Genomic DNA, 18,059 nt, shown 5'->3' on the forward strand with positions numbered 1-18,059 from the left:
AAAGGACAACTTGACTTGGAAAAAAAAGGCCTGGAAGTACACACTGTTCCCCAATAAAGTCCTGTTCTCCTTCCCCAATAAAATCTTTAAAAAATAAAAAAATAAAAATAAAAAACATTGTCATTAAGATTCTCATCATATTTTTATTAGCATTTTAATCTGTAGTATATCTGTAGTGAAACCCATTTTTTATTTCTAATATTGTTTATGTATTTTCTCTTTTTTTCTTCATCATTCTTGTCAGAGATTAGTATATATACTTCATTAGTCATCCCAAAGAACAAACATTGGCTTTGTTTTCTGTCTCGTTCACTTATCCTCTTCTTTCTACTTTCTTTGGTTTATTCAGTTGTGACTTTTATGTCTTAAGTTGGATGGCTACCTCATTAGTTTTCAGCTGCCTTTTCCAGTGTACAATATGAAAGCTATAAATTTCCCTTGAAGAACAACTTTTGCTGTACTCTGCAAGGTGTAGCATTTTCATTGCTGTGTGGTTCCAGGAATTGAAAAACACCCATATGTTTTTCGCTTGGCCCATGATGAACTTGGTTGTCAGTAAGAGAGAAATTGGGGAAATGGTGTTATTTATGCAGATAATGCAGGATCTGTCAGGGCCTGCGAGAGGGCTCGGAGAAGGGGTGTCTGTTTTGTTGTGTGTTTTACCTGGTTTAGCGCAACAGTTGGGAAGGAGGAGCATGTCGCAAAAAGTATGCTTTCTATCGTTTCCATAAATTTTTAAAACACAAAACAATTCTTTTTCCTTTATGGGCACATAAGTAGTGAAAGTGAAAACACTGGATGGTTGTGTACCAAATTCACCACAATCGTTGCCCTGGGAAAGGGAGGGAGAACAGGCCCTGGGGAGGAGTGTCAAAGAGACTGGTGTCTGCAGTGTTTTATTTCTCATAAAGACCCAAGCAGTAACTATAAGAACGATACAACACTGTAAGAATTTAAGAACTTAAGAACTATGAGCACTTTCTTACACTGAAGAAAAAGCTGTCACTCATTAATTCTGAATGGCGAGTGCCCAGGTATCTACTACCTTGCTCTGCCCGGGATCGAACAAGTTCCTGACTCCAACATTGTGGGAGCTGCAGTGAAGGGAAAAGTAAAGAAAAGAGATTAAGACCAGGGCTGAGAGTAGCCCCCTAAAATGTGGTCCTGAACAGCTGTGGAGGTGGCCACTACCTAGCTTTTAGGAGCCGGATGAAAACAAGCGATTTGTCACTGTTTCTTAAGCACCTTCCTATTTGGCTTCGGAATTCTACTTTGGGGAATTAAGGAGGAAAAATAATTTGGACAAAGAAGTAAACGGGTGAGAAGATGTTTATTGGAATTGTTTACAATAGTAAACATTTGGATACAATACAAGGCCTGACAACTAAGTTCATGAACTTGTTATAATGATGTCACTAACCTGTTTTGATATCAGAGGGATTATTCATTATGAATTTGTACTAACTGGACAAACAGTTAACCAAGTTGACTATTTGGAAGTGCTGAAAAGGCTGCATGTAAAAGTTAGACGACCTGAACTTTTTGCCAACAATTCGTGGCTCTTACATCACGACAATGCACCAGCTCACACGGCACTGTCCGTGAGGGAGTTTTTAGCCAGTAAACAAATAAATGTATTGGAACACCCTCCCTACTCACCTGGTCTGGCCCCCAATGACTTCTTTCTTTACCCAAAGATGAAGGAATTATTGAAAGGAAGACATTTTGAGGCCATTCAGGACATCAAGGGTAATACGACGACAGCTCTGATGGCCATTCCAGAAAAAGAGTTCCAAAACTGCTTTGAAGGTTGGACTAGGTGCTGGTGTCGGTGCAGAGCTTCCCAAAAGGAGTCAAAGGTGACCATAGTGATATTCAGCAATGAGGTATGGAGCACTTTCTCTAGGATGAGTTCGTGAACTTAATTGTCAGACCTCGTATTCAAGTCCCAACCCCCAGTGGGACTGTATTTGGAGACAGGACCTTTACGGAGGTGACTAAGGTTACATGACATCTTGAGGATGGAGTCCTGACCCTGTAGGGCTACTGCCCTTATAAGAAGATACCCTGGTGCTCCCTTTCTCTCCACCATGTGAGGACACAGGACAAGGCGGCCGTCTGCACACCAGGAAGAGAGCCCTCACCAGACCCCACCATGCAGCGCCCTGAGCCCGACTTCCAGGCTCCAGTACTGAGAGAGAGAGTACATTCCTATAGCTTCAGCCCCCAGTCTGTGGTTCCTGGTTACAGAAGGCCGAGCTGACTAAAAAGCAAACTGACAGCAAAGAGGAAGACAATGGAAGGAGAAGGATGGCAACATACGCGATTGGCCAAACCCGAGGTTCTCAGCTGTTTGCTCCTAACAAAAAAGCCCCCTATGGAACATTTGCTTTTGCCAAATAGCACGGTTTGTGTCCAGATGCAGCGCCACACTGCTCTGAGCCGCTAGAGGAGAGCGGGAGAAAGGAGACACGTGGTTGATGCTTTGGCACCAGGCCCTGGAGTCCACCGGCCAAGACCATGCTCCTGAGAGCCGCATGGGGAAGCCCCCAGAGCCCGGCGGGCAGGGCTGGCGGTGCCTGGACAGCCGACTGGCCCCCGCCTTGGCCAGAGCTTCCCAGCCTATGTGAAGTGTGGACATCCCACCCGCCCCTCATGATCAGAGACAGATCTGTGGGCTCCCCTTGCTTCTCCCCACCCCTCTAGAGAGATAGCTTCCATTGAGCTGCATTTGTCTGCTGTCCATTGTGCCGGTGGCAGCAGGTTGGGAAAGCAAGACCCACGAGAAGCTGAATGCTGCTGTGAGGTCTCCTGGGACCAAGGGCCAGTGCAGAGGCCAGCAGGCTCGCTTCCTGGGTCTGTGCTCACTGGGGTCCCCGAGGGTGCTTTGTGTCCCAGAGCTGGTGAAACAAGTAACCACAAGCTGAGTGCTGTAAAACAACAGAGATTTATTCTCTTGGTTTAGGAGGCCTGACCCTGATATCCAGGGGTTGACAGGGTTGCTTCCTTGTAGAAGCTGAGAGGGAGAATCTGGTCCAGGCCTCGCTCCCAGCTTCGGGCGGTTTCCAGCAGTCCTTGGTGGGCCTGGGCTTGTGGCTGCCTCACTCTAGTCTCTGCTTCTGTCATGGGGCCACCTTCTCCGTCTCTGTGTCTCAGAACCTCCCCTTTCTCTTAGAGGGACACCAGTCATTGGATGTAGGGCTCCCCTTAAACTGAAGATGATCTAATCTCGAGACCCCTAACTCCATTACTTTTGCGAAGACTCCATTTCCCAAGAAGGTCATAATCCAGGTCCAGGGGGTTAGGATGTAGGTGTATCTTTTTGGGGTCACCATTAAACACACTGCAGAGGGCTGTGACTGAAAAGGGACTAATGGAGGCAGCGTCTATAGAAATGTGTTGAGGTGAGGGGTCCACTGGGAATTGAGGCACTGGGGAGCAGTAGGCTGCTTACCGCCTGCAGGGGACAAGGCCCTGCGGCTGGGACCAGAGCAGGTGGTGGCCGTGGCCATGGAAGAGGGGCTGCCATTCGTCTGCTAGGCAGGAGCTGAGAGAGACCACAGTCCACAGCACATTGGGGCGGGGAACCCGCACCTTGCTTTCCTCCCTCCAACCTGCCATTGGCCTAGCCCACCTGGAAGCCAGAGGGGAGGGCAGGTGGGGCTGGGGTCCTTGATGAGGTCCAGTCCCCTCACCAGGACAGGGCAGAAAGGGGGTCCGAGGGCAGTCGGGGCTAAGCAGCAGCAGCTCAGAGGGAAGGGGCAGAGCTGCGTCAGTACGGAGAGGTCGCTGCCCTTGGCCTTCCTACCTGCCAGGTGACCTCCTCCCTTCTTTCCTCCCTCCCCACTTCTCTCCCTCCTTTCCTCCTCCCTTCCCTCCCTTTCCACTCCTCCCTCCCTCCCTGCTACCCACCCTCTTTCCATTCAATAACCACATCTGAACACCATGATAACAGACGAGTCAACATCATTACAATCTCAAGGACCCCCCAGACCCGTGGGCATAACTGATGGAATGATGGGCCAGATGCATTGGGGCTGGAGGGGTGGCCTGTGGGTGGCTGCAGGCCCCCACGCCCACTGCCCACTGCAGTGCTGGACTCTGAACTGGGGGAGGGGGTCCGCTAGGCAGGAGGAGGCAGGAGGCGGGACTGGGGTGTGTTCTGCACCCAGAGGGAAACCATGTCTCTAGAAGTGGGAAACCAAAGAGCCCCTTTCTCCAGGCTCAGCGCGGGCTCGTTGGCCGGGCCGGTGTTCCCTTACCCTTCACTGTCCTGTGGGCAGATGTGCAGCCACAGCCTTTCTTTGGCTGGACTGAAGGCTGCAGGGGGAGCGTGGGGTGAGCTGGGTCAGTGGCCAGGGGAGGGGGCTGTACTGGAACAAGGTTCTGGGAGGGGCGCTGCAAAGGATTTGTCAAGCTCCAGACTGCCATCTGCCAGCAAGTCCGGGGCCCGGGCAGGAAGTGCCTGGATCTGTTCACACCGAGGGGATGAGAAACCACCTCCTGGCTCCCAGCCCCGGCCTCCCCTGAATATACAAACACCCCTGAGGCTCCTGGAGCATTTGCTCCGGCCTTCTCAGGAGAAGGGATCACTGACTGTCCCAGCAGATGTCAGCCATCTGGGGGAGCCCTTCCCACCAGATGTCGTTTACGAATCGCAGAAGTGGTGCCTGCCTGTGGTAAGGAATGTAAACATCAGTGGGGCACAGAGGAAACACCCTGCCGCCTCGTGCCGCCCTGTGCAGTGCAGCGGAGCCTTTCAGGTTGGTCGTGAATGTGTACACATATTAAAACATAACTTTGTGTTTCAGAAATGGGACCGTTTGTGCCTCGCTGTTTCTCCTGGCTCTTCTCGTGCTCGCAGTGTCCTGGGCCTTTATCCTGGTAAGTCTGCCCGAAGCTGCCTCGGGGTTCTGGGTCGGACCTTGTCCCCTGTCCCCGCCTCCCCCCGAGGCTCCATGTAGAGACCCTTTCGCGTTTTCCGGATTTCTGGTTGTTACCATCTGTGCTGCAGTAACTGTCTCACTGCACACATGCTTGTGCACGTCTGCGAACCTTTCAACCATGGAGTTTTCTAGAAGTGGCATCACTTGGTCAATCATCACATATTTAAAGCTTTGGTGGAAAGCGCCCCAATACCCGCCAGCTGGGGTCCCACCACACTTTCACGCCTCCAAATGTTGGCAAAGTCTTGTCTGAGGAGTGGAGGCAGTTGCCCCAGTACAGCACGGCGCGGACCCCCTGCTGCCCAGCCCTGCTCGCTGCCAGGTCTCCCGCCTACTTACCTGTCTGTTCCTCTCCATCCCCACGCCCCTCCCCAGACAAGTGTTCTAAGTGTTTCATGCGTGACTTTGCCGTATAGAGTATTCATCGATCTTCTCTGGGCACGGATTTCGAATAAACCTTTAGTTGAAGAATATACACATGGGAACTACATACAGAAAAGCACACAGATCACCCGGGGTCAGCTACAAGGATTTTCACGTTTATGACCCTGTGCAGTCAGCTCAAGAAACCAAGTGTCACCGGCACCCTCCCATCCTCTGTCCCTTCTGTACTCCACGGGGGGTGGTTCTCTCTGGTTGGGGCCATTAGGCATTCGGCATAGTGCTGCCGTGGCTTTCTGTGCATGCGTGTGTGCGTGTTAGAGTCATGTCATGGGGTTGTAATGTACAGCTCACATGGTTTTCATAAGTTCTGCATTTTTACAGCTTTGTCCCTATTACTCTGTACATTGTGGAAATAAACAAAGCCCACCCCCCACCCCCACACACATGAGAAGGCAAAGGCTGTTTACTCAGAACCCGCCCTAGCGGGGTCGGCCACCGTCACGTGCGTTTGGCCGAGACCCCAAGGCAGGCAGAGGGGTAGGAGAGCTTCCTGGTAGAGAAAAGGGGGCTCGGGTGTCCTGATGGGGCCTGGGGGAGGCTAGGGGCTTCTAGAAGGGGGCGTCCCAGGTGACAGGCTAGGGGAGCAGGTGTGGCTGTCTCGGGTTGGTCCTGAGTGGGAAGTGGGGACAGAAGTTAGGGAAGCTGTCAGTTATTGATAAAATCCTGCCGATTGTCACAGAAGTTATTGTTCAGCCTCCTGGATTGTCACTGGAGACGGCAGGCTGACGTCCTGCGAGTCTGACTTGCAGGCAGGTGGCTGCGGCTCTGTTTTATATGAGGTCTGGCCGTTGTCTGTACATTCAATCTCTCAACACCTACTCTGCCCCTTCTCACTGCTGCATTGTACTCTGTGGTCAACCCAGCACGACCCCAGCGGCCCCCAGGTCTCCTCCAACTCCCACCGCCCCAAACAATCCCATAGGGAACACACTCACACCATCCTGGTCCAGTGTGAGAATTTCTTTGGCCTGCACAAGCCGGATGGATTGCTGGTCACCAAGTAGCCCCATTGGCTGTTTAGAACCATCCTGAGGTTCCGGTGGCTTCAGCAGCAAGTTCTCAGTGTCCCTATGTTAGGCTGTCCCTAACCTGGGTCCAGCCACTCCACAGGTGCTGGACAGGGCACTTCTCATTGTTCCAGAGTCATGGGGAGAGCCACACATTTGCTGTTCATCTCCCACAGGTGGGCAGTGTGGGGCCTGAGTCCCACATGCAGCTCCTGGAGGAGCTGGCACGTGAGCTGAGGCCTTGAGGTATTAGCCAGGCAGATGGGGGAGGGTGGAGGGGAAACAGACCACTGCCCCAAGGTGGGGCAGCCCCGGTGGGAGAATGGGGGCTGGGCAGGGCCTCCGACCTTGGTCGTGTCCTCTGGGTGACTGCAGTGAGATAGGCTGGACACCTTCATGCATTAGCACTAGTACCGCTGGCCATGGTTCAGAACGGGCTGTCCGGTAAGTTGTGCCACGTAAACCTCACAGGAGGCAGCATTACAACCCCCAAGCCGCCTGACCCGCAGTGCTTGCCCCTCAGAGAAACCTAGGGCGTGACAGGTGATGTGTGAAGGGTGTGTGGGCGCAGCGGGAGGGAGAGACAGCGCTGATAGCAATGAGGGCTGGACCGACGGTGGGGGGATGGGGTGACCCATAAATCGATAGACTGGCGGAAACGAGCATTACAAGACATCTGCAGAGTTTCTCAAAGTTTGGCCCAAATTCTTGGATTGTAAATGTCAGGCCCAGATATTATAATCAATCAAAGAAGTTTTAGAAACATTGAAAGCATGCAGAAAAATTCAGAAAATAACTAAAAAGCACCCTTGACACTGTTTACGTGTTGAGATTTCTTTCTCTCCAAAATGAACAGGTGAGTTGAATGGTGCAGACAGAGTGGGTGGGAACCTGCTGTCCCCCCTCCCTTCCCGGGAGCGAACACCGTCTCCAAGCGGTTCTAGTCCTTCCCATGATAGCACGGCGTACGTTACCCCGCGTCTTTGTCTGGAATGACACACACTGTTCCTGCATGTTCCAGGGAGGGTTGACTGTACTCCTAGCACATGGCTCGGCTTGTCACACCCAGGCTTTGGGAGGCTTGTCTGCTTGGATACGTGTGGATCGAGTTCCTTCATTCCAGTTGTATTCTGCTGTATGGATGAGCCGCGTTTCTCCCGCCTGCCGAGCGCAGGGGCCGTTCAGTTGCTGTCGTGCCCACGTCATTCCGAAGTGTGTTAGTTTCCTGTCGCTGCATAACAAATTGCCACACACTGAGCACCTGCAAACAAGCCCACAGATGGTCTCATGGTTTCTGTGCGTCAGGGTCTGCGCAGGGCTTAGCTGGGTCCTCCACTCAGGGTCCTGGGGACATCTCGAGTGACCCTGGAGTGACCCCACCTCCAGACCTGCAGGGAATTCTGTTTCGGGCTAATTGTGGGCACTTTTCACCTCCTGGAACATTCCTGAAAGCTGTGGCATGAGAAGTGGTCAGGAAGGCGGGGAGAGCAGCCCGGATTCTTCCTACGAATACATTCTCTGAGATTTCTCTGGTGAGAACGGACGCTCAGAGGTTTTGGGGAGAGTGGTGTGTGGCCCACTTGCCAAGTAGACCAGAAGTAACACATGTTACTGTGACTCTGTTTACATGCTTGCAGAAGCTGTCCGAGGGCCTCATCTAAGAATCATGGGACACAAAACACACTTAAATTGCCCTGAGGTTTTAACACATCTGGGGCAGCTTGTTGGAGACAGAACGCAGGTCCATTAGCATCCAGGAGCTAATAGTGGGAGGAATTCAGGGCCAGCAGAAGTGAGCGGCGTTTTGCCCATTGGGAGCCTGGCCATCGTCCCTCCTGCACTGCTGGCCAGTGTCTCCTTGTCGGCGTACCCTGGAACGAGGGCATGACATTGGGGAGCTTCTGTCCCCCGTCTGCCTTCTGCTCATTTCCTTCCCACGGAAGCAGGCACAGGGTTTACAGGAGGACAGCCGGAGTTCCAATCTCAGCTCTGCCGTGTGGCCTTGGGCAAGTCACGTAGCCCTCTCCCCTGTGACGGGGGACAGTTGGGCAGCACCTTTCACAGTGGTTAGGAGATGATGCTGGCTACAGATGACACACGCCAGGCACAGAGATGGTGCCCTGGAGTGGCCCGCCCTCCTGCGATGCTGGAAACCACGCCACTGAGACGGAAGTGCGCCTTCCTCTGGACATACTTTTCCATTCTCTACCCAATATTGGCTTTCAGTCGGTGCCACCACTTGGGAGGACGTTGCCGTTCTGCAGAAAGTCAAAGATACGTGTCCCTCTGATTCAGCAGCCCTCCCCGTGGGCAGGGAGGCTCACGCAGGCTGTTCCTAGCCGCCTGTCTGCAGTGGCCCAAGCACAGAGGGCACGACATAAACCGCCCTGTGGTCACGCGGCGGGACCCTCTACGGGTCTCTGCGATGGGAACTCCCACTCAGTGACGGCTGAGCCCTACCGGTATGACGTTGAGTGAGGAAGCCAGATTTCAGTGTGTGACTCCATTTATGAGACATTCAGGTGACAGGGGAGCTTTGGGCTTGGATGTGAATGTGGGGACAGAACCGCACAGCACAGCAAGGCCACAGTGACATCACAGGCTCCTGGTTGCCTAGGGTTACCTAGGGGGTTACCATCTGGAAGAGCCCAGGGGCTCTGGGGGCCGCCATGTTCTGCTTGGTGACCTGGATGCTGGTCACATGGGTCGCTGAATTGGTGAAGCTGGACATTTCTGTTTCACATTCTCTTATATGTGTGTATTAGACCGTGTTGTGGGTTCATTTGTGTCCCCCACATTCACATGATGGAGTCCTGACCCCCAAGACCTCAGAATGTGACCTTATTTACAGATGATCAAGTAAAGGTGAGGTCATGAGGGTGGCCCCTGACCCAACGTGACTGTGTCCTTATAAAAAGGGGAAGTTAGGGCATAGACAGACATGCACGGGGAGATGCCATGGGGAGATGTTGGCAGGGATCTACAGGCCAAGGGGCCAGCGACCGCCGAAATCAGGACCCAGACCGGGAGCAGACCCCTCACAGCCCCGGGAGGAACCTGTCGCTGCCACCTTGAACCTGGGCCTCTAGCCCTCAGAACTGCTGTTTAACCACTCAGTTTCTCCAACTGTGACGGCAGCCAGGACACGAAGACACACTGCATAATGGGCGCTTTACAAAAGGACCTTGCAGTCGAGTCTTGGGCCGGGGACAGGAGGACTCAGGGTGCACAGTGGGACCCGTGTCCCCCACTCGAATTCCTTGGGTCATTCTGTCTACCACCTCTTTGGTGGTGAGGACCTGAAGAGCTGTTTGTTCTCCGCGGAAGGGCCGTGAGAGGTTTAGAAAGAACCCTCATTGTTGATTCCTGGTTCCAGGTCACTCAGTCACCCGGGATTCTGATCTGGGGGTCAGAGGCTGTCTCTCCCCCACCCAGTGAAATAAGGGTTGTCTGCTTAGCACTAACTAACTACGTCCTCAGTGGGATTAGATGCTGTGCCCAATAAGGGCCTTCTATGGAAAACCGGCCTGAGGCCCCTGGGTCTGGCAGCTGTCCATCAGGCCCTGAGCGCACACTGTGGTGGCAGTGCCCCCCCCACCGTGTGTTGCTTATACCGCCTGTTAGCATGTGGGGTGCAGGGACATTGCTGCTCAGCCTGCACATCCTGCCCCTTGTTGGGCGGGTAGCATGGTGAAGAGGACTGGCCTGTAGGGTAAGATGTGAGCATTGGCAGCTCTGCCCCAGCCCAGCCCCGCCTCACGCCTACTATGCGGCAGACCCCTCCCTGAGTTATGAATGGCTTCCTACATTTGTCATGCCAGTTCACGCCTCCGTGCCTTTGCCCCTGCTGTGCAGTCAGCTGGGATGCCGTCACTTGCAATTAAAAGTGTCAACATAAAGAATAATGTCAAGAGTGGAAAAAAAAGAAAAGCTCACTCCTTTGTGAGTGATTGAGAACTTCTGCAGGGAGGGCTGGTCCTGGGACCTGAGTTCCAGAAAAATGGACAATGCCTGGCTCTTTCTGGCTGTCCCACTCCCTTCTTGCCACTTACCCAGCAACCTTGGTGGTGGTCCAGACACTGGGTAAGAACCTCCTGCTTTGGAGTCAGACAGATGTGGGATCCAATCCCAGCTCTGCCACCTGCTAATAAGGGGGCCTGGGCAGATCTCTCCAAGAGCCTCAGTTTCTTCACCTGTGAAATGGGGTAATGCTGCTTGTCACTCAAGACCGCAGGAGCTGGATGGACATGGGCTTCACATCGGCCTCACCCCAGAATTGGTGCTGGCAGTGATTTTAGGGCTGGCGTCCAGGGGTACAGTGGACTTCCGTACCTGTGTTGGGGCAGCTGTGGAGTAGGGACTTGTTTTGCAAAGTCACGGTAGTAGGACCTGTGAACTAGAGGCTGGGCTCTGGCCTAACCACAAGCCACCTGGCATGGATTCGGCTCCTCAAACCCTTCCAGATTTGAGGTGGGGGCTGTTTCTACCTGTCCCGGACCCCGTGATAGGGCTGAGTTTGCAGGTGGTGAACGGCGAGCCCATGTTGAAATCAGTTCTATACGCATCTGTTGAGGCTTTTCTGTGTTGGATGCTGGGACATGAAAGGGATAAGTGTCAGATTCCAGCCGGGACAGCTTAGAGGAGCTGTGGGAGAAGCTGCGGTGCACACTGTCAGTGACGATGCGGCGGGATGGCACCTGCATGGAAGATGGGGCATCACCACCCTCCTGAGGGTGTGCGAGGTCAGAGCGGGCCTCTTGGAGGAGGCGACATTGAGTGAGCATCACTTGAAAAAGGTGAGTAGGAAGGAATTAACCAGGGCAGTGGGGCAGGGGAATGTATGCAGAGGAATCACCTAAAAACTAGGGCAGGACTAGGGATGGTGGGAGAGCGGTGGTGGGAGCTGTGAGTAGCTTGGTGTTCGGCAAATCCCTTCCTTTACCCATACGACTTCCAGCTTCTGGTGGGCAAACCGGAGAGAGGGAAGTGCTCTTCATTCGAGAGGGGAAGTGTCCCGAGGCCACCCATGGTCAGCGGCAGTGCAGGCCTGAGACTGGAACCTCACCTCTCGGCATCTCAACCAGGCTGAGCAAGGCCCCAAATTCAAACTTCAGAGCAAAGAGGGTGTCTTAGCTTGGCTGCCATAACAAAACACCACAGGCTGAGGGACTTAAACAACAGACATTTATTCCTCACAGTTCTGGAGGCAGGAAGCACGAGATCAAGGTGCCGGCAGTTTTACTGTCTGGTGAGGCCTCTCTTCCTGGCTTTGTAGGCGGCCACCTTCTTGCTGTGTCCTCACATGGCAGAGAGAGGGCTCTGGTGTCTCTTCCCCTCCTTCTAAGGGCACAGACGCCATTGTGGGGCCCACTGTCAGGACTGCATGTAACCTAATGATCCCCAAAGGCCCCACCTCCAAACACCTCCCCTGGGGGTTAGGGCTTGAGCATATGAATTTTGGGGCAGGGGGCATAACTCGGTCCATAACAGAGCGGGAGCCCCGGCTTCTAGCCCGTTGGTCACCAGGCCTCTTAGAGCACCGTGAAATGAGTTTTCTCATGTGTTTGAAATTAGCTGATTTTACCAAATGTGATCGGCCGCTGGAAACTCCTGCCCTCAGCCCCCCTTCCCCTCCTGTCGCCCTGCTGATCTCCAGCACGCCGCAGAAGACGTGTGCCGTGGAGAGGATAAAACACCCTCTCCGTGCTCATTAATGTTCTTATTACAGGCTCAGAGCAAAACCACCCGTTTACAAGAGTGAATTCAGTTAGATCAGACATAAGTGCTACTTGAGGTGAAAACGCATTCTCCTTTGTGATATTTTCTTTGGGATATAAATCAAGACAAGGGCTTTTAAAACATTTTTAGTACCAATGTGTTTCCGTGGTGTGGTCAGTCACCTCTTGGCGCTCTAACCTACAGGATCTCCAGTGACGACTGAAGTTGACCTGCCAGACAGTCCTGCAGCCCTTCTTCCCTCCATTCAAACATTATTTGACTTCATTGATTTGAAAAGCAGGGAAAATCACCTACAACTTTGCACCGAAAACCAGACATCCTGCAGGAGGGTGGAAGGTTCCACGGCAGACCTGACCCTACGTGGAATTGGGAATTAATTGCTCTTGTAGTTTCTTGAGGGGGCTCCATGAAAGTCCGCTGACCCTTCTCAGATGCCTCCCCAAATGGCTCCTCCCATTATACACATGCTTGAAATTCCACCTGTCAGCACATGACTCCCAATCCTCCTATTAAAGTTAAGTAACCCTGGGCGGCCCAACGCCTTAAACCAGGACCGATAAGCAAGCTGTCCAGCCGCCCACACTCCTCTGCCCCTGGCAGACATCACTAATCGGTCAGGCACAATTTCCCGCAAAGCTCTGATCTCATGGCGGCGGGAGGCAGCATGAGGGTGGAAACTGGTAGCCCTCCCCGCCTGAGCCCAGGATGGGGATGAAGGTGAGGATGAAGATGGTGGGGAAGAAGATGAAGGTGGTGGTAATCCAGATGCTTTTCTAAAACTTTGTGGTTAAATACACATAACAAAATTTACCATCTAAACCATTTTAAGTGGACAGTCCAGAAGCACTAAGTATTCGCAATTCAGCAACTCACAGCCATCCCCACCCTCCATCTCTGGAACTCTTCATGCTGCAAAACTGGAACTCTGTCTCCACTGAACTGTGACTCCCCATTCCCCTTCACCCAGCCCCCAGCACCCACAATTACAGTTTCTGCCTCTGACTCTGACTCCTCTAGGGACCTCATAGAAGTGGCATCATATGGTGCTTGTCCCTTTGTGACTGGCTTATCTCACTGAGCACAGTGTCCTCCAGGCTTACCCCTGTTGTCGTAGGGTCAGAGTATGGATGGACCACACTGTATTTATCCACTTATCCATCGATGGACGCTTGGTCCCTATGGCTTTGCACTTTGCTTTTTACCCCTTGTAAGGCTCCCTCCGTCTCATTCAGTCCCACATAAGCCCACTGGGGACGCATCAGGAGTAGCAGTAGTTGGGTTTTGATGGGATTGAATAGTTAGGGACCCAGAAATGCATGACTTGGACTTTGCCAAGCCCTTCTCCTCTTCTTGGGGTGCCTGAGGGAGCTGAGCCGACTGTGTTGTGATACAAACGCCTAACGCCAGAATGTGGGGTCCCCTAAGTGCTGGGTGGGTGCACGTGTCTTGGATTCAAGGCCCCCGAAGGACCACCTTCCTCTTGAGTCTAAGTCTCGGACTCACCAGCCCTGGAGAGACAGAGTGGCCACGCAGAAGCCAAGTCGTGAGCCATTTGCCCACCCACTGCCTGGAGAGCAGAAGCCACAGACAGACTTGCGTGGCTTTTTGATGTCCTGCCCCTTCTTCTCCCACCTGTCCACGTGTCCCAGCCCCCTGCCCAGACCCTGACTGCTGGGCAGGGGTGGGGGAGCTTAAGAAAGGGCTGAGTAGAGGAGAGTTTCCTTCCTACACAGTGGACACGGCAGGGAGTGTGAGACTCGTGATTGAGAGGGCGGGGTAGAGTCGGGGGTGTTTAGTGACTTCCTCTCGGTCACCCACGAGGAGGAGACTGAGTGACAGTGGGAATCACTCAGTTCTCCACGTGGACTAGCAGGTCCCCGAGCAGGGCACAGGGTGGCAGGGTATGTGTGAGGGTTGGCCAGAGGAGGGAGGGGAGTCCTGGCGACGCGGGAGAGCAGGGGCTGGGCAGCTGGGTGCAGGAGGTAAAGGAGGCTGTGTGGAGTTGAATAATGGCCCAAAGGATGCCACCCTCTAATCAACGGATGTGTCGCCTCATATGGCAGAAGGGACTCCGCAGATGTGGAAAAGCTAGGGGTCGTGGGGTGGAGAGATTATCCTGGATTACCCAGGTGGCCCAGTGTAATCACAGGTCCTTAGAAGAGGGAAGCAGGAGGTAAGAGGAGGACAAGTGATGGGGATAGCAGAGGTCGGAGAGAGAGACCAGAAGATGCTGGCTGTGAGGATGGAGGAAGGGGCCCTGAACCCACAATTGCAGGCGCCTCTAGAAGCTGGAAAGACAGGGACACGGCTTCCCCCTGCAGCCCCCAGAAGAAACTGGCGCAGCCCACATCTTGACTTTGGACTTCTGGCTTCGAGAACTGTGAGAGAATAAATTTGTGTTGTTTTAAGGTACCAAGTATGTGGTCATTTGTCCTGGCTGCCGTAGGAATCTAGCACAACGGACCACTTACAAGTTGGTCCCTAACCCCACCCTGGTGTCTAAACACGGGGCTCTGCCCCCCCTGTCCAGTGGGGCTCGGCCAGTGTCCTCACGTCGGGATCTGCCGACTTCCTCCAGCGTCGTACCGACGACAAACGGAAGCTATGACTTGGCGAGAAAGCAGAGTTTGGCGAAGCCCTGCCAGTGAAGCCAGTGAGCTGCCTGGGTCACAGCCAAGTGACGAAGGAGAGCCTGGTGGTCTTAGAGGACATGCGACAGAGGGACAGGGAACTGGCAAGATGAGCCCGAGGCCGGACTCCCAGGAACCACAGTCTGATGTGGTGAAGGCCTCGGGGTGCTCGAGAAAGGACTGAAAGCCCACCCGCTTTCCCCATCTGCCGTGACATCTTGGTTTCTGTTCTCAGGGACCCATTCTGAGTGGCCTGTCTCGTGCGGGTTTTCTGTGCTGACAGGAGCCTCGTTCTAGAAATGAGGTGCTTGCAGGAAAGAGGGCAGCTGAAGAAGGGCAGACACGGTCCTGCGGACGCTGTGCAGTGTCAGGTGTCTGAGAAAAGAACACCACCCCTCCGATGGCTGGGACCGGCTCAGGGAGGGACCTCCAGTCGAGGAAGCAGAGTGACAAGGAGGTTGTGACTCACATCCGCTTCTGGTTCATCCGTACAGGGCCAGGCCTGCGGTGGGGCTGGCGGTACGGGCACAAATTGGGCACGCAGCCTATATGAGTCCCCGGTGGTTGCCCTGACAAATTACCAAAACCGAGTGTCTTAAAACAACAGGAAGTCACATTCTCACTGTTCAGGAGACTGGAAGGCCACAGCGCAGGTGTCGAGTGGGCAGGTTGTGCCTTTGCAGGCTCTTGGGGAGGTCGGCTCACGGCCTCTCTCCTGACTCCCGGCTGTTCCTTGGCTTGTAGGCACGTCCCCCAATCTCTGCCTCCTCCTTCACAGGCCGTCCCCTCTGTGTTTTCCTCTTTGTCTCTTATAAGGAGATTGGTCATTGGATGTAGGGCCCACCCTCCATCCAGGATGATCTCATCTCAAGATCCATAACTAATTCCATCGGTGAAGACCCTATTCCCAAAGGTCATTCACAGGTTCTGGGGGTGAGGACTTGGCCATATCTTTTTGGGGGACACATGTCAGCTCATTATAGTCCTCCAGACCGGCCCTCAAGGTCTGGTGGGGTGGAGAAGACAGGCACCCCAATAATCAGGCCAAGGCAAAGAGGCACTCCCCTCAGAGTGGCACCTTGGGCTCCAGAGGATGAGGACCTGAGGGCATGGATGGGAACTGGGGACAGGGAGGCAGCTCCCGGGGGAGGCTTGGAGGCTGGCTCTGTGGACCAGGGAGTGTGAGGCGAGCTCCGGACCAGGGAGGCGGGGGTAGGGTTAGGAGTGTGGGCTGGGCCCTCCTTGGCTCTCACAGTTCCCCGGTACAGGTGTCAACACACCCCCTCTGGGAGGGTGCCCGTCTGTAAAATGGGGTGACCACAGCCAAGCCCACCTCACAGGAGGGTGAAGTAAGCAAAGCAGCGCCATGCAGTGGTCTTCGAGTGGTTGCTGGCCTCTGGAACTATCATTCCGCCTCGTACGCCCAGCAGATCGCGGGGGGGACCCAGGGTAAGCACTCAGGAAACGGGAGGCCAGCGGGTGAACGATAAAAGCCCGAAGCACATTTCTTTCTTTTTTTAAAACAGCTTTATCGAAGCACAATTTACACCCCACAAAACCCACCCATTCTAAGTGCTCCGTTCATGATTTTTTAGCACGTTTGCAGATTTGTGCAGCCGCCCTCCTCGGTCCAGCTGTAGGTCATTTCCACCACCCCAGCCTGTGGCCCTTTGCAGCCGTCTCCGTCCCCGCCCCCAGCCCCAGGCACCCGCTGGCCTGCTTCGTGTTCTATACATTTGCCTGCTCTGCACTTTCTAAGCAAATGGAGTCATAGGGTACGCAGTGTTGTGAGCCTGGCTGTCTTTCCCTCGGCAGATGTAGCGTGCGTCAGCTCTTCATTCCTTCTGGCGATAAACGGCACTTCCCTGTCGCGCCTGCCACATTTATGGGTCCCTTCCGGCTCTTCAGCGTGAAGCTGCTGTGAGCTGTCAGTCATACACTCACATGTGACTGTGCGCTTATTTCTCTGGGGTGGGTCCTAAGGAGCAGAATAGCTTGCACAGCCCACTGGGGTGGATCCTGCTATCCTCACCCCCATTTTGCAGATGAGGGGAGTAAGGCATGTGTTCTGCAAAGTTCATGCTAACTTTTTCAGAAACTCTCAGCTTTCCCCCAAAGTGGCCGTGCTCTTGTACATTCCCACCGACAGTGTTCACCGTTCTAGTTTCTCTGTATCTCTTCCATATCTGCCTTTCTTAGGGGGTGTGCAGTAGTAACCCATTGTGGTTTTAATTTGCATTTCCCTGATGACCAATGAGGTTGTACGTCTTTTTAGTTGCTTATTAGCCATTTGCATATATTCTTTGGTGCAATGTCTATTTAGGTGTTTTGCCCTTGTTGACATTGCTTGTTTTAGTTTTTTTGGTCTTCTTCTTAAGTTTTAAAGAGTTCTTTATATATTCTGGGTACAAGACTATCCTTTCCCCAATTGAATTCTCTTGGCACCTTTGTCAGAAATCAGTTACCCACATATTTAAGGAGTTACTTCTGGACTGTCAGTTCTAAACATTGACCCTTCCACGAATGATCCCTGTTGTAATTACTGAGGCTTCATATAACAGTAAGTTCAAAATCAGGAGAATAAATCTTCCATCTTTGTTCTTTTTAAAACTTGTTCTACTAATTCTAGGTCTTTTGCATTTCTATATACAATTCAGCATTAGCTTACGAATTAACCACAAAAACACCTAATGAGATTTTGATGAGGATTGCATTGGATGTATATACCCATCTGTGGGGGATTGTCATTGTGATAATACTGAGTCTTCCAATCCATGAACATGGGACGTCTCTCCATTTATTTAGAGCATCTTTAATTTCTCTCAATGATGTTTGGTAGATTTCAGTATCGGTTTTGCACTTCCTTTGTTAAATGTATTCCTAAGCATTTTATTCCTTTTGATTCTATTGTGAATGAAATTGTTTTCTTAATTTCGTTTTTGGATTGTTGCTAGTATATACAATAGAAATGCAGCTGATTTTTGTATATTGATCTTGGATTGTGCAGCCTTGCTAAACTTGTTTATGAGTTCTATTAGTGTTTTTGTGGATCTCTGGGGATTTTCCACATAAAGGATTATGTCATCTGTGAACAAAGGTAGTTTAACGTCTTCATGTTGAATCTGGATTCTTTTGATTATTTACTTTGACCTCTTCCTCTGGTTAGAACCTCCAGTAAAATGTAGAATAAACATGGTGAGAGGGCCGGCCGGGTGGTTCAGGCGGTTGGAGCTCCGTGCTCCTAACTCCGAAGGCTGCCGGTTTGATTCCCACATGGGCCAGTGGGCTCTCAA

General features: G+C 52.7%; 1 long non-coding RNA gene across 1 annotated transcript in view; it reads left to right on the top strand.

Moving 5' to 3' along the window:
• LOC308500342 overlaps positions 1-14,543 on the top strand; it is a 41,653-nt gene extending 27,110 nt beyond the window's left edge. The window contains exons 4-5 of the long non-coding RNA XR_013993714.1: positions 4,812-4,884; positions 12,320-14,543. This is a non-coding gene — a long non-coding RNA (uncharacterized lncRNA). The remainder of the gene's footprint in view (positions 1-4,811; positions 4,885-12,319) is intronic.
• The last annotated feature ends 3,516 nt before the right edge of the window (positions 14,544-18,059 follow it).

The sequence above is a fragment of the Rhinolophus hipposideros genome, assembly GCF_964194185.1.
Source record: "Rhinolophus hipposideros genome assembly, chromosome: 1".
Taxonomy (NCBI): Eukaryota; Metazoa; Chordata; class Mammalia; order Chiroptera; family Rhinolophidae; genus Rhinolophus; species Rhinolophus hipposideros.